Source organism: Phoxinus phoxinus, assembly GCF_949152265.1.
Source record: "Phoxinus phoxinus genome assembly, chromosome: 10".
Classification (NCBI taxonomy): Eukaryota; Metazoa; Chordata; class Actinopteri; order Cypriniformes; family Leuciscidae; genus Phoxinus; species Phoxinus phoxinus.
Genome location: NC_136885.1, coordinates 18,478,839 through 18,500,790, shown reverse-complemented (window position 1 = coordinate 18,500,790; position 21,952 = coordinate 18,478,839). Strand labels below are relative to the sequence as shown.

Here is a 21,952-nt window from a genome sequence, read left to right as displayed (position 1 = left end):
TAAGCCGGTTAGAAAGCATGACACTCGTGGTGTCAGAAGCCAATCTGTCAGTCAATGAGTTAAATGAGTAATTATAAGGGCCTACAGGCATCAGTGAAAGCGGTGTCGACTATAGAGATGGGAGAAAAATCAATTCTCTAATGCAATTTGATTCTCTCTTTAGGACCTCTAAATCGATTCTGAGCTCTCCTTTTTTTTTGCATTTGCGGGATTGGCTTGTGTGCCCTAGACAGCCGTATTCTGTTTGCAGCCAATTACACCCAAACACGCACACAAAACAATGTATAGTATATAAACTCACATCAAGTTTTGCAATTTAAATACTGTCAGGATCTGGGTTGCTTCTCTGTTCTCTCTCATAACCACACATACTCATTTACGCACTCTTTGACATTCTTCTCTCTCACCAGCGCACACACACACTTTCTTGTTTACACTATGTCATCACCTGTTGAACCCTGTCAATCAGCGTGTGTCACTACTTCAATCACTACTTCTGGTGTTCGTTCTCCCTGTTCTGTGTCGGATTATTGTGTGAGTAACTCTCATGTTGTCAGCAGACGTATTACCTCTGTCTTGTCTTGTGTAGCAGCGTCCGCCTTAGTGTGCCCTGTCTCCTGTTGCCTGCTGTGGTGTCCCTCGTCTGTGATTATCTCTGCTCGTGCTGCATCTCTACAAGGACAAGCTCCCACTGAAGGAGTTTTTTCTGTTCAACGTTTTCTCTCCTGACGAAGTATCCACTGTGAAACTGCACCTGGAGAGCGTCATTTGAGTTCCTGTTCTGAGCCATCTACTCAGCTGCCGTTTGTTTGTCATTTAAGACTATCGTATTGAGCTACCTTTGCTTTTGGATCCTTTTGTTGCACACCTGACAAATACAAGGGTAATCACAAGCAGGTTAAATGCACTTGAACCTCAAAATTAATGTAAACAGTCAGTTATGTCTTAAGGACAGGACAAAACATCTGATGTTAAAACAGATCTGTGCTTAGTGTGAATGCAGCTTATTTAACTTGCTGCTGTTTATGATGTCATCAGTAATTATCAAGAAAAGTCCATCACTGTGCTTGTCTGGAAAACTTCCAGATAGGCTACTTAAAGCACTCTTATTTTAAAAAGTACTTAATATATATGTAATTTAATAATGCACAAATAAATGTGATGTTCAAAGTGCACAGTATTAACTTCTGGTGCACACACAGTATTAACTTATCTGTGAGCCGAAGCGAGCCGTACCATGCAGTGGATAAGCGCCATTACAGTGTAGCAGAGTGACAAACATGCTGTTCTGAATAATGTTGGTCTGGTTTCAACCAAGAAAGAGCAAAGTATCAGGATTTGGTTTGGGTGAAAATGTATTTAGTCATGTCAAAAAAAGACATTTATCTTTTATTAGATAAAAGGATGAGCCCATTTGTGCAGTTCCTTTATTTTAGTGTTTAGCAGATGTGTCTAAACAGTTGAAATCTGGTTATCAGTGAGTCAGTTGTTGAGACGCTCTTTATGAAATGGAGATATAATGTAAACACCCAAGCTGTAATTGAGCTTTTTAGCCTGTGTCATCTGCTGATAGTACACAAATGTGCCTATGTGCTTGTCCTGTAATTGAGAATCTGGCTCTCTTTAGGACAGTGGTTTCAAAGGGATCTGGGGACCCCCGAGGAGGCCGCTTGAGGGTCTGTGGAAAATTTCTGAGTGATAGCGTTAATAAAAGTAGGCTACTTAATGTAATGTGCACAGATGGCTAAAATAATGTGTACTGAATGTTTTTATCATGAGTGAATTTATTTATTTTTTAATCTTTAACTTATTTAATTTAAATGATTAATTATATTATTTGTATTATTAATATATGTATTCCTTAGTGGTCTAGTCGGTTTGTGGGATAGAGTTAAGTAGCATGGCACTTAGACTTAGTGAGCATAAAATCATCTGTGGGATGTGCTGGGCTAACCAGCACGGTGGCTTTTGGAGTGCTAGAGCAAAAACTGTACAACCCAGGTAAAAGTTTTTTATTTATTTTTTGACTGCATGCTGCTGTGAAAGCAAAATTAAATGAAATGCAGGACTCAATTACAAACGTGTTAAAAAAATAAACAAACAACTAATGTTGTAAATCTACATTAACGTAATTTGAGTTAAGTTGGAGGGGTTGAATTGAAATGGTCCCTATTAAGTACTCGTCTTGTTGACATGGGTACTTCCCGCACCCGCTAGACTGTACTGTAGCAATTGATTTATATCAATGTGCTATCCATTTGTTGAAGTGAAACTGGCACTGCTAATGGCTTCTGCATTGAAACCACTGAAAACGTCTGCTGTCTATGTTTAGAATAAAGTCACTTGATATATGAGATAATTTTGCAAAGTAGTTCAGCAGTTTAGAAGACAAAAGCAGAACTGTGATGGTGCATTGACTTGTCATGGCCCATTTTAGCAAGTCTATTACTCATGTCATCTTGATAGCTGAACTCAACTCACAATATGCACACGGTGGGGTTGTCTGGCATTGAAGTGGTCTTTGAGGTCTCCAGCTCATTTAACACTCAGTCACCTGTGTCAATCAGTTCTCCATATCTGAACACTGAATGACAGAGCAGGCTAAAATCACCAGTTTCAATTTAATTGGCTAGAATTAATTAATTAATTAATTAATTAATTAATTAATTAATTGGTTGTTTCACACCCTGAGTTCTCACAGATGTGTCTGCTGCAAGTTTTGATCAGATGATCGGTCTGTTTACATGTTACCAGCAGCAACCAAATATCAACGTAGGCCTATTTTAAATTTGACCTTTTAGTGAAGGTCTTTGTACTATTAGTACTATTTTTCCATGACCCCACATGTTCATCATGATTTCAAAGGAATTTCAAAGACCTTTAGTCCTGAAACAGCTATTCGCCTTCAGCATATTAATTGAGACAAACATTACTGCATTGTAGAGGAGGGCGCATGAAGTTCAAGCTCTTCTCAGAAGTCACAGCTGTACTGTAGGCTACCAAGAATCCAAAACTGTTTAGAAAGGAAGGACGCCTTTACTGCTGGTGGAGCCAATCACATTCCAGTAAGATCAGCTCATGTGTCACCTCAGCTATTTTATAACAAAATATCATGCAGGAAAGAGTGAATTGTAATAACTTTGTGGCGGAGCATTGTCAATTAGGCCACTTCAGCCACTATATGCCAGAGAGAGAGAGAAGAAAAAAATCACACCAATTTCTATTTTCTCCTAGCTCATGAAAGCTCCACTGTTAGAACCCCTTCTGACTGAGATTTGTTTGTCTTTTTCTCTGTTTGGCAAGCTGACGTGCATGGAAACAACTATCCAATACCCTCTGTCTATTTTGCTGAGTCATCCATCATTTTCATATACTCCTCCACCTCCCCCTTCACCACAAACGTCAAGACATCAAGATATCCGATTCCTTTGCTTTGTGTGTGTGGGTGTTGACTATTCCTTTTACCCTGAGAACATTTTCCAGGTTCTCTAGCCCAATCATTTGAAAAGTCCCAGTGCTGTTGGACTTTATATCAGCACTCTTGTAATGCAGCTCAAATTTGAGGACTGTAACTAACTGTTTTATATGTTGATATTATATATAACATCACACAAGCTTTTCATGTAGGCTACATGTTTTTTGTTTTGTTTTTTACTAGAAATATTATGACTGACCAGATGGAGCTTATTCCACAAGGTCATAATATTATATGATTCCTTCATTCCATGATTTTAAAATTACCTCTGCCTACCAAATAACAAATATATTAAGCACAACACGGAAATCACTTGAGAACTTTATATGAGCAATCGCCAGCTGCACAATAAATCAATCACACACATTTAAATGTATATTTAAAGCAAGAATTACAACCGCTCACTGATTCAATAATAATATATTATTATTTGGTCAAATGACCAGCTATTAGCACATTAGTTAGAAATCTGACAGACAGTGGCATTAGAACATCCCTCTCACACATCTTTTCCCTCTTCTCTGACTCAGGGAGAGAATGCTATTTTAATAGTATAGCTCCCTTCCCACCAACATCTGTTGTCCATGCATGGCCAATCTTGAGAATGTGTGTTAGGGAAGTACAGCAGGAAGAGTTACCGGTAGTCATATTTGACCTTTTACTACAGCTTTGCAAAAGCCAAAGTTCATAGTAATATAGTAAGCAGCTCAAAACAGAGAAAATTCTTTGTTGTCCTAACATAAATCAATGTGCAAATGGAGTGTTTTCAATTTGCAAATGTGTGAAGAAAAAAAGAAAAGGTTTTGCACATTAACCTAATGCATATTAGCCATTACATTTTGGTACATTTCTGGAAAATGTGGATAAAATATTGTAAGATTTGATTTTATCATAAACCAAATTACTGTGTAATTAACATTTTTTTAAAAATGTTTTACCCAAATAGGCTTTTATGAGCATAAAAAGTGCAATGAAGTTCTGTGTGCGTTATGAAAACATTCTGCAAGTTCTTCATAGACATTGCAGAGGTTGTTGTTTTCTATAGTCAGAAAGTAATGTCATGCATTTAGTTTGCATTTGAAGTGAGCTGCATAACTTAAAAAAGACAGATATATCATTAACCTGTTAAGAGCACACAGACAGGCATTAGTTGCAACATCCGAGTAGTTGAATACACTATTGTCAAGTGAAATGTTCAATAAAATGCACATTGTCTTACCATGCTATAGAGTCCATGTTCAGATAAGCACAAACCACAGAACTCTTTATCCTAAAAGTATAGTAATCCACTGCTCAGAAAAATAAAATAAAGTTGTTTTTCTTCCTGTTGCTTGTTTGCAGTTCTGTGTTGTGTTGTTATGCGATAGAGTTGCATAATCTGACTGGAATGCATTTCACACTTACTGTAAGTTACAGCCCTGCCCTGGGGAGAAAAAAAGAAAAACTAAATCAATAATTATCATTAACCTGCCATGAACAAACCATTAACCAACCATTAGCCATTGAAAGATGTTTTTTTAATACAATGTTAATATAGCTTTGCTAAGATAATGGAAAACCATTTCTGGTTCCCTAAAGAACATGAGAACAGATTTATGTTAGCCTGCTGAACCTTTTAATAGTCCAAAGAACATTATTCCACTACAAAGAACAATTTGTGCAATGGAAAAGTTCTGTGAAAGGTAATGGTTCTTCATGGAACCATACATGCCAAAAAAGCACCTTTGTTTTTAATTTTATTTTTGGAATGTAAAGTTGGTTGCCCTCAGCGGATTTATTACATATATCATGCATTTTTCCATGCCATGTGATAAAAGGCAATAGTAATGATAAATGGTTATACAATTTATTTGCAGATTGTAGTTAAACAGCATATGTGAACATGCCATCGTGGTTGTTGAGGTATGTTATAAAGGAGTCCAAGATGTGAAAGTGCTGTATATTTGTTTTGTTTTGTTACCTCCCCCCTCCCCGGGTACTTTCCAAGATTACTTTCAAAGACACACGTGGCCAATATGAAGAGAGAAAAAAAGGAAAAAGATCACTGTTACATTAATTTCAGTCACTAATTCAACAACAAAAATCACGATATTTACTTTGACATATATTAGTGAAAAATTGTAATTTCTACCTATGATATTTCAACAACTAAACTAGATTATGACTTATGATGTCATGACACAAACACGGTTATTACTTTGAGTGTATTACTTACTGGGTGTCTGAATGAGCAATATTATGATGAAAAAGTAACATTACACTATGATGACACAACATCTTAATAAACAGTGTCAAACGCATGAATTGCTGTGAAGATATCAAAGTAATATAATATATTGGATCTGGAGAGCTATTTTGTAACCCTGTAGGCTGTACAAACACAGATCCTTTGAATCAACATACATTCTGAATACAAGCAGGAAGTCCTTTTTAATTCCCTTCCAGGCCTTCACTAACAATGAGCCCAAATTACTAATTAAAACAGATATTTAAGGTTCTGATCATATGTGCTTGTCTATAGCAACAATCCCGTGTCTGATAAAAGAGCGGAATAAACAATTAATCTTTCCCAACAGGATTGAGTATGCCCTGACCCATGTGTTGTTTTCATTTGACCAGACAAGCTAATCCACAGCCTATATACATTTACATTCATTTCCATGCATGTCTGGGGATTTTGTTTTCCCCAAAGCCTTTTTCTGTATATGACTATGAAACCACTAATCGTAATGGCACATCCTTGAGGTGTATAACCAAAACAAAACCAAGAAGCTACTTGTAATTTAAATGAACGAATAACTGTTTTCTTTAGGCATCATCTACAAGCAGAGATATGTGACACAAAAGCACTTATAACAGTATATTTTTGGCAATGACAGCTTTTAGCCTGTTATAGCCTTTTTTTCTAAACAAGTAAAATTAAAATAAATATCATGGCTCTGGTTCTTATAATCTCTGTATTTTGTTTTTGTGACTGGGAGGTCTCGGTTTCGATCTTAAAGTAACACTAAGTAGGTTTTCAACCTTCATAATATATTTCCAAGACCCTTGTGATGGTACATCGACTTAAAATAAGTTAAATGACACGTCTGCCATATAGCCTGACGTGGTCTGTATCACTTTTACTGGCACTATGTAACTTCAGGTTTCGGGTCGGAACCCGTGCACAAAAAGAACTACAAAATTCGAGTGCTTTACGGCATACGTCACTTCCCCCACCACTTCCTGAAATTCGGACGCTTTTGTAAGCGTAAATCATGCATCATACTCTACCTTGTCTGTGGCAATTGTTGATTCCAAAGCTGGTGCTGGAGATCAACAGCGAGCGTGCGCGTGCATGTGCGTGTGCGACAGTAGGCTGCGGTAGGCTAAATTATTTACGACAGCGCTAATGGACAATTCCGCTTGCAACCAGTAGGGCGACCGCAGAGGAAAAGATACTTGGTGTTACTTTAATATCCTTAAAGGCATAATATGCAGGATTTACGTTTTTGTCAAACAGCGACCACTAGAGTAGGCGTGGAGTACTTGAATTTAACGTTACTGTCGTAAATACCACTCACGTAGAGCCATCTCTGCCCTCACTGATCCCCTCCCCCCTGTATACCGTTCCTGTTCAGTACGATGGAAGCGTCGGACATCGAACAGGCACAGATGGATTCCAAAGATGTCTACTGACCAGGTCAGTCACATCGCTGTTGCATCCTTTGCTGCTTTTTAGCTCTTGCCAACGAGTGAAAGCCTGACCGAGTGGGACTATTTTCCAGTTCCTTTTTACAATACAGATTGTTTCAAACCAACTTTACAATCATAACAGAAAAATAATGGCTGTATCGGCTGTACAGCTAATCTAGAAAGAAAATAGTGTCATTGCCCAAAGTTCAGTGTTGATTCATTTCTGTTGTAAAAAAAGTTATTTAGCTCATTTAGCAGCACTGGAGAAACCAGTGATGTCATTGTCCAGCTCAGTTCAATTCTCATATAATGGTGTCAATGCAGGCAGATCAATAATATTGTTGAATATTAAGTTTCATATAATTTGTTGGATAAAAGAGTCCCAAGTCACTGGACACTTATGGGTAGACCTGTAACACTGCACGTTTCAGATGTACGGATGTCACAGTGAGCTAAACGAGCACATAATTAACAGTAGGGTAAACAACTGAGGACAGGAATGTGCTTATTGGAACAGTTTTAAATTTGTTTATGTCAGATGTTGGATATGAGCAGTTATTGTGGCTAAAGGGGCACTGGCAGAAACAATCCGAATTTGGATGCATTAAAATCCTCCTCACACAATCTTGTCTCAGCTTGAAACACAGCTGAGTGTTTGTGAAAGGAGACACAAGGAAACCTAAACAGGGAGACAATTAGTGTAAGCCACGGACTGGTTGGCTGAACGTTTGATGCATATGGCACACAAAAAACACTTCAGGAGTTTCGAAGTCGTCATCTGATTCTGAATTCTCCAGGATTTCCAGCAAACATGAGTCGCACAAAGCCGATGTGATGCCAAACCTCCTTATGAAAGAAGAAAGCTGTTGTGTTTACAACTGTGACAATAAGTGCTTATCAGGATCAACTAAACGCTGGATTTTCAAAAGTATGTTAAGTTCACAGCACCATTGTTGTAGTAAACTTGAATGACATTCTTGAATGAATTGCACATCTGTCTGTTATTGAGGGTGCATCGACTTTACATTTTTGAGACAGGGATAGCTGCAGGTTGGAGTAATGGGTGTGCTGAAAGGAGGCATGCCGAAAGGTTAATTGCTACAACAGAAACTAACCCTAACCCTAACCCTACCCCACCCCACCCTGACAGACAGCTTTCACCTTTCTCCACGCCCATACTGTACCTCCCTAAATATGATCCTGAAAAAAAAACAACTTTGTGTCTTTACATGTCAGTCAGACATCCTCAATCCTTGGGCAATAAAATGTCTGCGGTCCTTGGGCAATGAAATATTCTATAGAATAGAATATAATAGAATGAGGCATTTACATATCGCTTTCATATGTACTACTGTACACCCAAAGCGCTTTACAATCATATCAGGGGTCTCTCCTCAAACCACCACCAGTGTGCAGCATCCACTTGGATGATGCGACGGCAGCCACAGTACAACGGCGCCAGTGCGCTCACCACACACCAGATACAGGTGGAGAAAGAGGAGAGAGTGATAGAGCCAATTCAATGGATGGGGATTATTAGGAGGCCATGATTGGTAAGGGCCAAAGGGTGGAATGTGGCCAGGGCACCTGGGTTACACCCATGCAGAGTCCAGAACTTCTGCCGTCAGTCTGAATCATCAATCAATCAATCGATCGATCAATCAATCAATCAATCAATCAATCAATCAATCAATCAATCAATCAATCAATCAATCAATCAATCAATCAATCAATCAATCAATCAATCAATCAACCAATCAACCAATCAATCAATCAATCAATCAAATCAATCATCTAGTCTCATTCACACTCAGTGTTACATGTCTTTGTTTTTGGATTTCCTTCCGTGTTCATGTTGTTCACTTTCCCGCCACTCATTTCTATGTTCACCGTCTTCATTAATTTAAGCCCTCTGTTTCAATCAGTCCCTTGATGGCCGCCCTCGCCCATCGCGCCTGATAAAACAAAGCATTTCCTCCATGGAGAGATACGTGAGCATTCAGATGGACTTACACAGAAGCCTTTTGATCTTTAAAATAATAGGACAGAAAGTAGGGGGTAGATGAGGGTTAAGGTTAAGGGATATTTTAGCATACTTTGATTTTTCTTTCTCTTAGTGCCTAGTGTTGCATATTTGCGGTCAGGAGCTTAAGCCAGATTACATATCTTTAACTATGCCTTTATCTATTGGTGCTTTTCTACTGCATGGTACGGTTCGGTGCGGTACGGCTCATTTTGTGGAGCTTTTTCACTGCATGGTACGGTACGGTACAGCTCGCTTTAAATGGTACCACCTCTGTTGAGGTTTCAAGCGTACCGTTCCGATACTAAAATGTGATGTGAAAACACATATGCATATCACTGATTGGTCAAACAGAATCGTCACTACCAGCGTCATTGTATTTGCGAAATTGCGACACGAGACAGCAAACCCGCTAGATTTAAATAGCCAACAGCCACCGTTGAGCACCTGTTTATAAACTACTTGCTTGAAGAAAGAAAAAACGTTTAAAAAAAAGAAATGGCGGAATTATGGTCAGTGGACGAAGTGCAGACGTTCCTCTCGTTGGTTGCTGAGGAGCGGATAAACTATAACGATCAGTCTATAATCCTAACTGTCCTAAAAGTACTAACTGTAGTTGAAAAGCAAAGCGAGATAAAGCGAGCCGTGCCGTGCCGTGCCGAGCCGTAGCCTACCACAGTGGAAAAGTGAAGCGAGCCGAACCGTGCCGAGCCGTACCATGCAGTGGATAAGTGCCATATATGAATTGGTTCTTAAACTTAGGAGTTGAAAAGAGAGCCGTCAGACACCATGTTCCATGTGTCCAATCACATGGTGTTTGCTTTAGCCAGATGAAGTGGATTAGAAGTAATATTTGCTAGATAAATAGGTGTTTGAATTTGACATGTTAAAACGTGTGTTTATTAATGTGTGTGTGAGTCCGTTACTTTACTTTCATAACTGTAAAGTGCAAGCTTATATTTACTTCAATCTTTGTTGGTTCTTTATTGGCGGAAGTAAAGGTTGTGTAAATGTTATACATCTAATTAAACAAGAAAATGTGCTGATTCAGTTGTCATTGAACATTCATTTACTTGATCACAAATCTAACTGTGAAATGTGAATATTTGTACCTCTTGTGTTTGTCTGGTAAATCCTTAATTCAGTATTTGTACTTAAAGCTTCTACTGCTACCTCAGGATAGTGATGTGTAAGTAGTTAAACTGGTTTTTACAAACCACATGGAACAACCATAAACACCTGCAAACAATTAAAAACTGCTAACTGGAGATGACTCATTGTTTTCACATTTGAAGTGGATGGATGCAGGACAAGTTTTGAAGTTATTCCTTATTGCTTCCTTGTACTGTATTGAAGTGGAGCTCTGTAAAACAGTGAGAGGGCAATTTGTCATCATAATTTAAAAGAACACCAATAACAAATTATCAGCATGTGCCAGATTGTGTTCACCCCTATGTGTGAGCTTGTTAACATAATGAAAAGCTAAAAAATAAGTTAATTGATGCATGTTCTGAGTAGAAGGAATAGCCTAGAGTGCAACTCTCCCTGCCCCCTTTTCAGCTGCGATGGTTCTGGAAGTTTTTTTTTTTCCCCATTCACTTTTCCCGCAAGGGATTTTCTTTTTAAAGCCTTTGTTAAAGAGTTATAAGTTATGAAGCAAGCCAATCAGCTACAGGGTGAATCACAACACTACAAACCTTGATTTTTAGCAAAAAAGTTTTTGAAAATCAGACAAAAAGACAAAGGTACAGACTGTGTACTTAACAACCTTAGGGAAATAACTACAATCCCATGAAGCACTGCAAACAGCATAAACAAATGAAAAACGATGGAGAAATGTAAAACTACACATTTACAAATGTCAAAGAAGTCTCTCCGAAATAAGTTTCGTGAGGTACCTTCGTGCACAAACACTGCCTACAATGTTTTTTCCTGATAGGGCACCTCCCCCTATCAAGCCAGTTAGCTAAGTTGTCGGATGCAGTCTAGAAAGCTACAGGCAGTTAAGTTTGATGGAGGGTTAAAACTAAATCATAACCAATCATATTCAGATCTGAATCCATTCCGGTTACGGTATACAACATTCTGTTTATTTAACAGCCATTGAGCCATTTCACACGTACATTTAATGCATTGCCAAAGTCAGTTACAACTGACTTTCATGCCAACTTTGTCTGTAAACCCAAAGGTGTCTTCAGATGCATTCACAAACAGCCCAACATCGATTTCCCCCTCAATGATGCTGCAACTGCCAATAGTTATTCACTTAGGCTACTGCCTGACAGTTAATTACAGTGAAAGAGTTGGTGTGCAGCACCAAAACAGAAGCGCCTTGCAGCTGAATTTGGATTAAAATACTACACTTACTATTACAACCAAATATATTCGTATGGCATAATTAGTAGAGCAGTATACTAGAATGCTATTAAAGTCAGCCTTAATCTCACTGTGAACGAGATGCATTCATTTTCAGAGTCACCGAGACATAATTTCCAACCAGCAGCACCAGGCCAAAAGTCTCTAACGGATACCAGCATTTGTTTGCCCCTGTATGCTGTTCATAATTTAAATTCTACAGATTGTTTAAAGACTCCCATGCTCCAGGCAATGCAACACAAAAACACAATTCAGGACTAATAAGCAGGGCCAATGGGAAAGAAAAATGCCCTAAGGCATAACACACACACCCACAATGGATTCCTTTTTTTTTTTTGTCTTGAAATAGAAAGAAAGGGGATGGAAGCTGGGTAGAAGGAAACTCAGCCAGAACAGACAGTCGTGAGAGGACAGGAAGTGTTGAAATGTTAGTGATTGTGTTTAAGGTACATTTTTCAGTGTCATTCTGTGTGAGATTCAATGTTGTTAGCAAAGTAATTAAAGGCTGTAAAACTGCTAATAAACATTTGTTTTAGATTTCAACCACAAATTCTTCCAAAAATTAATGTTTAAAAAGTCATCATTAAACATAGCACATAGCAACTTAAATTATTGCCCATCTATTACCGTATATGGACAATACGTAATTATTTCCAAATGCTTTTCATTATGGATCTTGCTGTAGAATGCTGAAATGACTAAAGAAGAGACTTAATTCTCATAACTTTGTATTTGTTACTAAATGTAATGAGAAACAGCAGACATAGATGTCTCTTATTACAGTAAAAGGACGATGAATGCAAATTAAGTGGCACGAAATCATAACCAAGATGTCATGCGGGGCTCCATATCACAGAAATGAGCAACCATTTCAAGGAAGTAGCCTAACGGTTTATTTATTTGTGTGTGTGTGTGTGTGTGTGTGTGTGTGTGTGTGTGTGTGTGTGTGTGTGTGTGTGTGTGTGTGTGTGTGTTTGTGTGTGTGTGTGTGTGTGTGTTAAAATATAGAGCTTATATCAGTACAGCTAAGGATATCAAATATTCTTTCTGACTGTTTTGTTCAAATACAGCAACATATTTTACAAATAGTGTAGTCTAGCATTATTTAACATTAAATATTACACAGTGTTGGCTAAAATGATAGACAATAATTTAAGCTTGTTGAAACTTAAAACCAAAAGTGTTTCGACACTCCAATATTCCATTATGCATTTCATTCTGAATGCTGCTTTGAGTTCATCATGACTTCGGGATTTTGGATGAGATACAACCCGGGTGTGAGCAGGGCCGTGACACATGAATGTAAGGTTGTCATGGAAATGATCAAACTAAAAAAGATTTAATATTTAATTTTACTTGCAAATCATACGTCCATTAACCGACATCAGAGAATCGATTTTATTTACAACCATAATTGACTCCCTATTTGTACATTTCCCACTATTCATTCTAAATTCTCTCAAGAATCAAAAAAATATAAAGACTGGGTACATTTTGTTGTTCAGAATTTTATAAATAGTTAAATTTGAATTTTAAAATAGTAAAACATTAGTAAATTAAAACAAAGTATTTACTCATTCACTTTTTTGTTGTTGTGTTTTTCCAGAAAAATAGCACATTTATTGTCCATTCAGCTTTGAGTGCCAATAAAAATAAGTAATGTTAGTGATGTGACACATGGGAACCCACCCGTGAGAACCTGTAATGGCAACTTCACAGTGACAACATTCAGGTAGCAACAATTAATGTGTCTGTTTCATTTACACTGCAATAAATAAGCATGTCTGGGTGGTTTCTAATGCACTGTGCTATTATCATGCTGTTAGGATATAAAGTGTGCTTTTGTGTGAAATTGTCTAAAGTTACAGATTGGTTTTAGGTTCAGGTTCAGGTTCCTTTATTTGTACCCGTAGGTAGATTTGGTTTGCAGTGTCAAAGTGTCATCCATACATTTAAACAAACACAAACAATAAACATTGACAAAAAATTAAATAATAAATAAATAAATAAATAAATAAATAAATAAATAAATAAATAATTAAATATATAAAGATGACTAGCATAGTTTCTATGTCATCTAAGCATTTTGTTCCTCTGATTAACGGCCGCTGAGACAAAACTATTTTTATACCGCTTACTTCTGCACTTTGGGATTCTATATATAGATTTTCATTAAAATCGACGTGAGAGCAATCGGTCTAAAATCAATACAGGTTTTAGGGCAACTTGATTTAGGAACAGGGACTACCACCGCATCCTTCCAAACCTTGGGTACATGCTGTGTCTGTAAAGATTTATTAAAAATAAAATGGAACATGGAACATTTACCAGACTAATTCAGTCTCCCAGTCAGGTAAACCCACCTGAGTTCTTAGGTGAGTTCTTTCAAAACGAGTTGGTAAGATTATTGTTGTCATTTTATCTAATTAGAATATATGTCTAAATAAGGACCATCTTTGTACCCATAATGGGTGCATATTAGTACACATTATTAGTTATAATACACACAAAACAAAAATACATTCTGTCATGTGCTCTCCCTCAAGCCATTCCAAAACTGTACGACATACTGTCTTCTGCAGATAAAAAGGATTTTTATTAAAAAAATAATAATTAAAAGGAAATTATATCAGTGTAAGTCAGTTGGCATTAAATAATTAATTAACTTAATTCTTTAAAAAGCATATTTTGTGTAAGATGATATTTAGACAAATTATACAGGTTTGGAACAACATGACGGTCAGTAATTGTAATTGATGACAGAATTTTAATTTTTGCGTTTCCCATAAAGGGCTTGATAAAGTACAAATGCGTTTGGCAGACTGGGCTTATGAAAGAAACAAACTTCAAACACCTTACTTTGGCTGTGGTACTGTAACCAACACCTGCAACCCCTCCCCATTTCCCCAAACCACAAGCAGGAATTAACATGGTAGGCTAGGCATTTAAGAAAATGATTTGTTCACTGCGGTTTCTGGCTGACAGGCATGAGTTAACTAATCAGTGGCCATGAAACCACAGTGATTTTCATGCCATGGGACAAACAGCTGTTGAACTGATTAAATTATTTTTTCTCCTAGAAACCTTACAGTCAGGGAGGTTGTTAAACCTTAATTCCAGTTCCTTATCAGCAGTGTCGGGTATAAGTTACTTTAAAAAAGTAATTAGTTACAGTTACTACTTACTTCTCACAAAAAGTAACTGAGTTACTGAGAACTAGAACTTTTTATATTCATTGCACAGACCATACCTGGCCAACAAATAAGTCTAAAACTAAAATTATGCTTCTTAAGAAATGTACCAAAATGTCCAGGAAAAATGGTAATAATCCTCCAAACGTGATGAAATAGCAAAAATACCAGAAACCCCAAGTCTTCTCTTGAACCTCGATGGGTAGCCTAATTAATCCATAAACAACTTTAAAGGAGAAGGCTAAAAAACACCAATCTGTTTGGTTCAAACAGGATCACCTAACATGCATGTACCCCTGCCAAAACCTGGCTTGGCCTTTTTTCTATTAAAGAAGGCCTTCTTCCTCCAGGGTGCTCTCCTGTCAAAATAAAAGTTAATTTTGACAACTACCGGCTGTTTCTGCACCAAACATAAAAGTCCCACATACAAAAGACAGAACTTCAACTATAAGGCCTAAAACCAATTGAATCATACCTACTTATTTTACAGTATTTTATCCTCCTTCACATTTGTAAAATAAAGTATGTATATTTCTCTTAGCCCTAGAAGTGTCACAATATAACAGGCATATACATTTACAAATACAATTTATTCCAAAAGTACAAATATTCCAAGTGTTCCGAGACCAAATTATTGATTTTTGCGAGGAACAGCCCCTAAAGCAATCATCGTTGATCTGCTGTTAAGCTCAGATCATGTGTACACATTCAAACATTTTCGTCGGAAGAAGCGTTATTTCAGATTTTATTTTGAAATAATAATAATAATTTGTTACATTTATATAGCACTTTTTCTGGGACCTCTAAGTGCTTCACATATGGAAGGGGGAATCTCCTCAACCACCACCAATGTACAGGATTCACCTGGATCTCTAAAGGACAACAAGCTACCTCAGTACACTCTTAAGTCAAAAGAACCAACGCCAATGTTATGATGCTTTTATGTTGAGAAATGGCTGTGTCATCATGTTGCTATATAGTGCTATAAATGATTTCTAGGGTGTGGCTAGGTAGTTAGTTTCTTGGGTAAATCTGGCTCTGTCTCTCAAGTGAATTAAACCAACCCTGCAGTCTATCCCTTTAATGAACAGATATGCCTGAACCTCGAGCCGAGACAACGCGGGTTGCCTTGTGCACATTAGCACTTGACCAGATAACTCTCGTTAAATCTACGGAAGGAAAGAGCTTGAAGGCAAACTCTTTCTTAGCGTTACAAATAAAAGTAAGAACAAAGTTGTAACAAAAAGGCAGAGCAAACTTATCACCTACCATGGTTCTCATTCTCATCACAGCGACAGTCCTAACATAGCCTAACATTTACAGTTGGCCTGGTTGAATCTGCCGGCACAGACTGGGGGAGGGGCCACAAATGGGCACGGTTTATGAATTTGTGGGTACAGATTGCAAAAATTGAAGGCAGGGTTTACAAATCTGAGAGCGCGGATTAGGAACTCGTGGGTACGGGTTATTAATCCGTGGGCACAATTTGTTAAACTAGGGGAACAGTTTAAAGGGCCCCCATTTTGCGATTTTAAAGTTTCCTAATACTGCTTCTTAATATTAGTCCCAATATGTTTACATGCATCAAAGGTAAAAAAAAAAAATCATTTCCTCATAATATACACTTGCATATCATCACATTTTCAACAACTCAGCAAATGAATCAATCTCTATAAACGTACTCGGTTACTAACGTAACCTCGGTTCTCATAGAGAGAGGAACGAGTACTGCGTAGTAAACTACGCTTTGGGGAAAATCCTTTTCCATGAGAATACTGAAGCCAAAAATTATCCTTAATTTTGTATAAATGTAAAACGCGTTGCCTGTTATGGAAATTTTACATTTAGATGTGTTCTTTTACTTTTATATGGGTACAACTTTTATTAACGTTGAAGATGTATTGTTTACTCATAAGAGTTTAAAGGAATATAATCATATAAGCAAAAAGCATATTATTAAAGATATAAAACCAAGCTTTTAGAAATGTTAAAAGTTAGGACAAACTTTCAGGAACGAAATGTTCTCTGAGTCATGTGAAGGCTGACAATATGTGTGTGCGCAGTTTCGATCAGCAGTTGAGATCTGTAGCTAAAAGCAGGACACTTTTGCTGACATGACAAGTTGTTCTGTCTGATAGAAATAAGATTGGACATGAGACCATGGGCACATGAGCACATGAGACTATGAGCTAAGAAGTCTGGGTTTAAGGTAACAAAGGTTTTTTACACAGGATGTGTTAGGGTATATAACATTGGCGAAAGGGACTAGCCTGGGCCTTCTCATGTCAGATGCACTCTGCGTGAGAATGCCATGGGCCTTCTCATATCAGACGCTGTCTGTGTGAGAACGTCTTATTTCATGCATGAAATAAAATACTTTGTTTAATCATTTGAGAAACGACTTTGTCTCCTTCATCCAGGTTTTTTAATATTGATAAATTTCCACAACATGCCGCAGCATACAGACACAGGCGAGGCAGCTCGCGCGCCGATTGGCTGCTGTGCGGGCAACTGCTTGAGCCTATCGAGCGAGACCTAGAGTGACGTCACACCCAATGAGGGCGCTTCGCGCCTTTCTGCGTCACGTCCCGCTGAAACGGGCGTGGCTTAGGGCTATAAATTGCGCTCGCAGGCTCATTTCTCTGATTTTTAACAGTGAAGCAACCAGAGTGCATGCACGGCAGGATACGCAGTACTCGTTCCTCTCTCCAGAGAGAACCGAGGTTACGTTCTCTTACGAGATATACTCTCGTACTGCGTAGTAAGCTACGCTTTGGGGAACACAATGTAAAACGCCATGTATGCTGGGATCCGACACCATAGACCCAGAGCAATCAGCTGGGGTTCATACAGTGCATAATCACCCAGGGGACTCACAGGGAATCCTGAAAGAAGTGGGTTCATCCACTATCTTCCAAAAAATGGCGGCTCAGAGCAGCCCTGCTATTTATCATAGCCACATATCAAGACTGAGACTTCAGTCTAACAACTTTTGGTCATTCTAGACCGATAGTAACCTGGCTTGTAGAGCGGGAACCTCTAGGTTATAAAACCTTATAAATGTAGATGGGGAGGCCCAGCCTGCCGCCATACAAATATCTTGCAAGGCAATCCCACTTGACCAGGCCCACGAGGAAGCCATGCTCCTCGTGGAGTGCACTCTGACACCCAAAGGGCATTGCATGCCTTTGGTTGTGTAAGCTAAAGCTATAGCGTCCACAATCCATCTGGACAGGCTCTGTTTCGAAGTGGCTAGTCCCTTAGAACGCCCGCTGAACGAAACAAAGAGCTGCTCCGTCTGCCTGAAAGCAGACGAGCGAGACACATAAGCTCTTAATGCCCTAACCGGGCAGAGAAAACTCTCGTCCCCATTTTCCCCAGTGACCGGAAGGGCAGACAGGGAAATGACCTGTGCCCTAAACGGTGTATTTAGGGATTTCGGAACATACCCATGCTTAGGTTTGAGTAGAGTCCCTAGAGTCTAGAGTCATTAGGCCCAAACTCCATGCACGTAGCACTCACTGAGAGCGCGTGTAAGTCCCGAATGCGCTTCACTGAAGCGAGAGCCAGGAGAAACACCGTCTTGAACGACAGATGTTTAATATCAATCTCCTGTAGAGGCTCAAAAGGATGACCCTTCATGGCGTCCAGCACCGTAGAAAGGTCCCATATGGGAACTGTGGGAGGTCTGGGGGGATTCAGTCTCTTAGCTCTTTTAAGGAACCGAATGACTAAATCGTTCCTTCCAATAGACTGGCCAAGCGCTGTTTCAGAGAACGCCGCTATGGCCGCCACATATACTTTGAGCGTGGAAGGGGACCTTCCCTTATCCAACAGCTCTTGTAGGAAAGATAAAACATCTGCCACTCCGCAATCTGGGGGTGACACGCCACGAGCTGTGCACCAACAAGAAAATACAGACCACTTAGAGGCATAGAGACGTCGCGTAGACGGAGCTCTGGCCTGCGTGATCGTGTTTAACACTCCCTGTGGGAGGTCAGCGGATACCCGTTGATGGCCCACACGTGAAGGGACCATAGTTCCGGGTGAGGATGCCAAATCGAACCATTGGCTTGAGAAAGGAGATCCCTCCTCATAGGCACTGGCCATGGGGCGGTGCTTGCTAACTGCATCACAACTGGGAACCAGGGCTGGTTCAACCAGAGTGGTGCTACCAGCAGCACTGAGCATCCTTCCTCCCTGATCTGCTCCACCACCTGAGTTAGGAGGAAGACAGGGGGAAAAGCATACAGACGACGGCGAGGCCACGAGTGGGCTAGGGAGCTCCTTGCTTTTCGAGAAAAATTCTGGACAGTGAGCGTTTTCCTGAGACGCATACAGGTCTACATCCGCTCTGCCGAACTTCTTCCACAGCAGCCGTACTTTCTGTGGGTGCAAAGACCATTCTCCTGTCGGAACGTGGTTCCTGGACAGTCTGTCTGGTCAAACATTCAGTCGCCCTGGCACGTGCGCTGCTTTCAGTGAGAGCAGGTTGCTTCGTGTCCATATCAGGAGGAGTCTGGTCAGCCTGTACAACAGCAGGGACCTGAGGCCGCCCTGGCGATTTATGTAGGATACCACTGATATGTTGTCTGAACGTACCAGTACGTGGCAACCCGCTATCAGGGGACGAAAGCGCGTGAGCGCTTTGCTCACTGCTAACATCTCGAGGCAGTTTATATGAAGGAGCTTCTCCCGCTCTGACCATAGGCCAAATAGCGGTCTGCCCTCGAGCAGCGCTTCCCATCCTGCGTTAGATGCGTCCGTAGACACCACCCTTAGTCTCGAGGAAGTCCCCAGGTTTACACCTGAACGGTACCAGTCTTTCGACCCCCAAGGGTTCAAAGCTGCAACGCATGCTTGATTGACCTTGAGGCGAAGCCGACCGGTGGCCCACGCATTGTGAGGCACCCTCCCTTTGAGCCAGAGCTGCAGTGGGCGCATGCGCAGCAAGCCCAGCTGGAGGACTGATGATGCTGAGGCCATCAGACCCAGCATCTTTTGAAAGCTCTTGAGAGGGACTACAGCGCCGCAGCGGAAAGAGCTGACTGTGCGCTTAATATGTAGTGCGCGCTGCGGCGACAGCTGTGCTGTCATTGACAGCGAGTTCAGTTCTGTTCCCAGAAAAGAAATAATATGTCTGGGGAATAGCGAACTCTTTTCCCAGTTCACTGTGAGACCGAGATTCTCGAGGTGATCCAGTAACATAGCTCTGTGCGCCATGATCTCTGAATGAGATTGGGCTAGAATGAGCCAGTCGTCCAAATAGTTCAGCACTCGAAAGCCCCGGAGTTTGAGGGGAACGAGCACTTCGTAAATGAACGGGGTGCCAGAGACAAGCCGAACGGCAGAACTGTGTACTGGTATGCCTAACCCTCGAAGGCGAATCTCAAAAATCGCCTGTGACGTGACGCAATCTGTATTTGAAAATACGCGTCCTTTAGATCTATTGACACAAACCAGTCTCCTTGGCGAACATGCGCAAGGATTTTTCTGGTCGTGAGCATCTTGAACTGCCGTTTCATAAGCGCTTTGTTCAGTTGCCTCAGATCTAGTATGGGTCTTAGACCCCCGTCTTTTTTGGGTACCAGGAAATATCTGCTGTAAAGCCCCCCTTCGCTCTGAGCTTGAGATAAAGGTTCTATAGCCCCTTTGCTCAGTAGTTTCTGAATTTCGGCTCGAAGTAGATGTGCTACTTTCGATTCTACCGAGGTCTCGACGCACGCCGTGTGCCGGCGAGGGCGTCGGCGAAACTGCAGCGAATAGCCTTCTTTTATGATGTTTAGCACCCATTTTGAGACCCCGGGAAGCTTCGCCCATGCGTATGCACGGGTTGCTAGGGGCTGAGTGAGAAGCGCGCTTTGATCGGCTCGCGATACAGCTGCTTCGGTGAGCTGTGACAGAAATGTCGTGCTCACAACATCTGAGGCAGGGGCCGCGCTGATGACACCGGGCAGAATATCCGCCTGTCCATTAGCGGCGAAAGCGCGATGGAGCAGGGATGACGTCATGCGGCAAGCCTTTGAGGGCAGCGCCATCTTAGCACGCCGTCCAGCGGAGGGCGGGCATAAGTGCGCTGCGATCGGCTCCTCGACCGGCGGCAGGGAGAGGTAACCTGTTTTTGGCGTCGTCGACAGCGGAGAACGCCAGGGAAACAGAAGACCTTGTCCTTGTAGAAAACGGGGAGCTCCAAGCCCTAGCGACCTCTTCGTGAAGCTCAGGAAGGAAGGGCGCGGGCTTGGATGCAGGTGAAGACCGTTCCCCGGGCAAGAAGTAGCCGTCCAGTCGGTTGTGGGCGGGCTGCTCAGGCGAAACCCAGTCAAGGCCAAGGCTCGCCGTGGCTTGAGTGAGCACGCGAACTAGCTCCACCTTGATGCTAGCTCTCTTTCCCGTCGAAGCACGGACAGGAGGCGCGATGTCCTCAGAGCTCGCCCAATCCTCACTGCCTGACGCCAGGATAGAGCAGGAATCCCCATCTCGCAGCATCGCGTCGACCTCATCCGCGTTGGAAGCGGCGGCAAGCTGCGGCCGCTGTCCGTCGGGGATCGACGAAGAAGAAGCCGGTGACGTAGCTCGCGGGCGCACCGGCGAGCTTTGACGGCTGGGGGATGGTTCCGGGATCCGTTGAGCGCGGCACTTCTTACGGCGGTGAACACGGGCTCCTGGAATGATGCCAAGCGAGTCTGCAGAGTTGCTAAAGGCAACAGCTCGCAGTGAGGGCAGCCGCCGTCAGCGAGTGCGAGAGCCGCGTGTTGCTCACCCAGGCAGGAAACTCAGGTGAAATGGCGGTCCCCGCCGCTGAGTGTGGCTCTGCACGAGCCGCAGGAAAGCATCTTTAAAAAGACGCTACTCTTTTAGATAGAGTGTGTGTCGCGCCGGCGAACACACACTAGCAACGAACAAAAGGATATAGGCGCCGGATAGCGCAGCAGGAAGGCGATGAAGGCGGCGTGGCTAGCAGCTTCTCGACACGTTCCGCTGAGGTGCTCCTTCGACGGCGCGGCTTCTCCTCGGATCCAGCGATGTGTTGTCCTCGCTGAAGGATTAAAAATCAGAGAAATGAGCCTGCGAGCGCAATTTATAGCCCTAAGCCATGCCCGTTTCAGCAGGACGTGACGCAGAAGGGCGCGGAGCTCTGCCTGAAGTGGCCTAAATCACAGGATGTTTAGAAATTAGCTTAGTCGCTTTATTCTTATATGTTACATAATTGAC

General features: G+C 41.2%; 1 long non-coding RNA gene across 1 annotated transcript in view; it reads right to left on the bottom strand.

The window, feature by feature from the left end:
• Positions 1-21,952, bottom strand: part of LOC307005424 — an 86,474-nt gene that overhangs the window by 20,976 nt on the left and 43,546 nt on the right. Inside the window, exon 2 of the long non-coding RNA XR_013799274.1 lies at positions 4,695-4,898. This is a non-coding gene — a long non-coding RNA (uncharacterized lncRNA). The remainder of the gene's footprint in view (positions 1-4,694; positions 4,899-21,952) is intronic.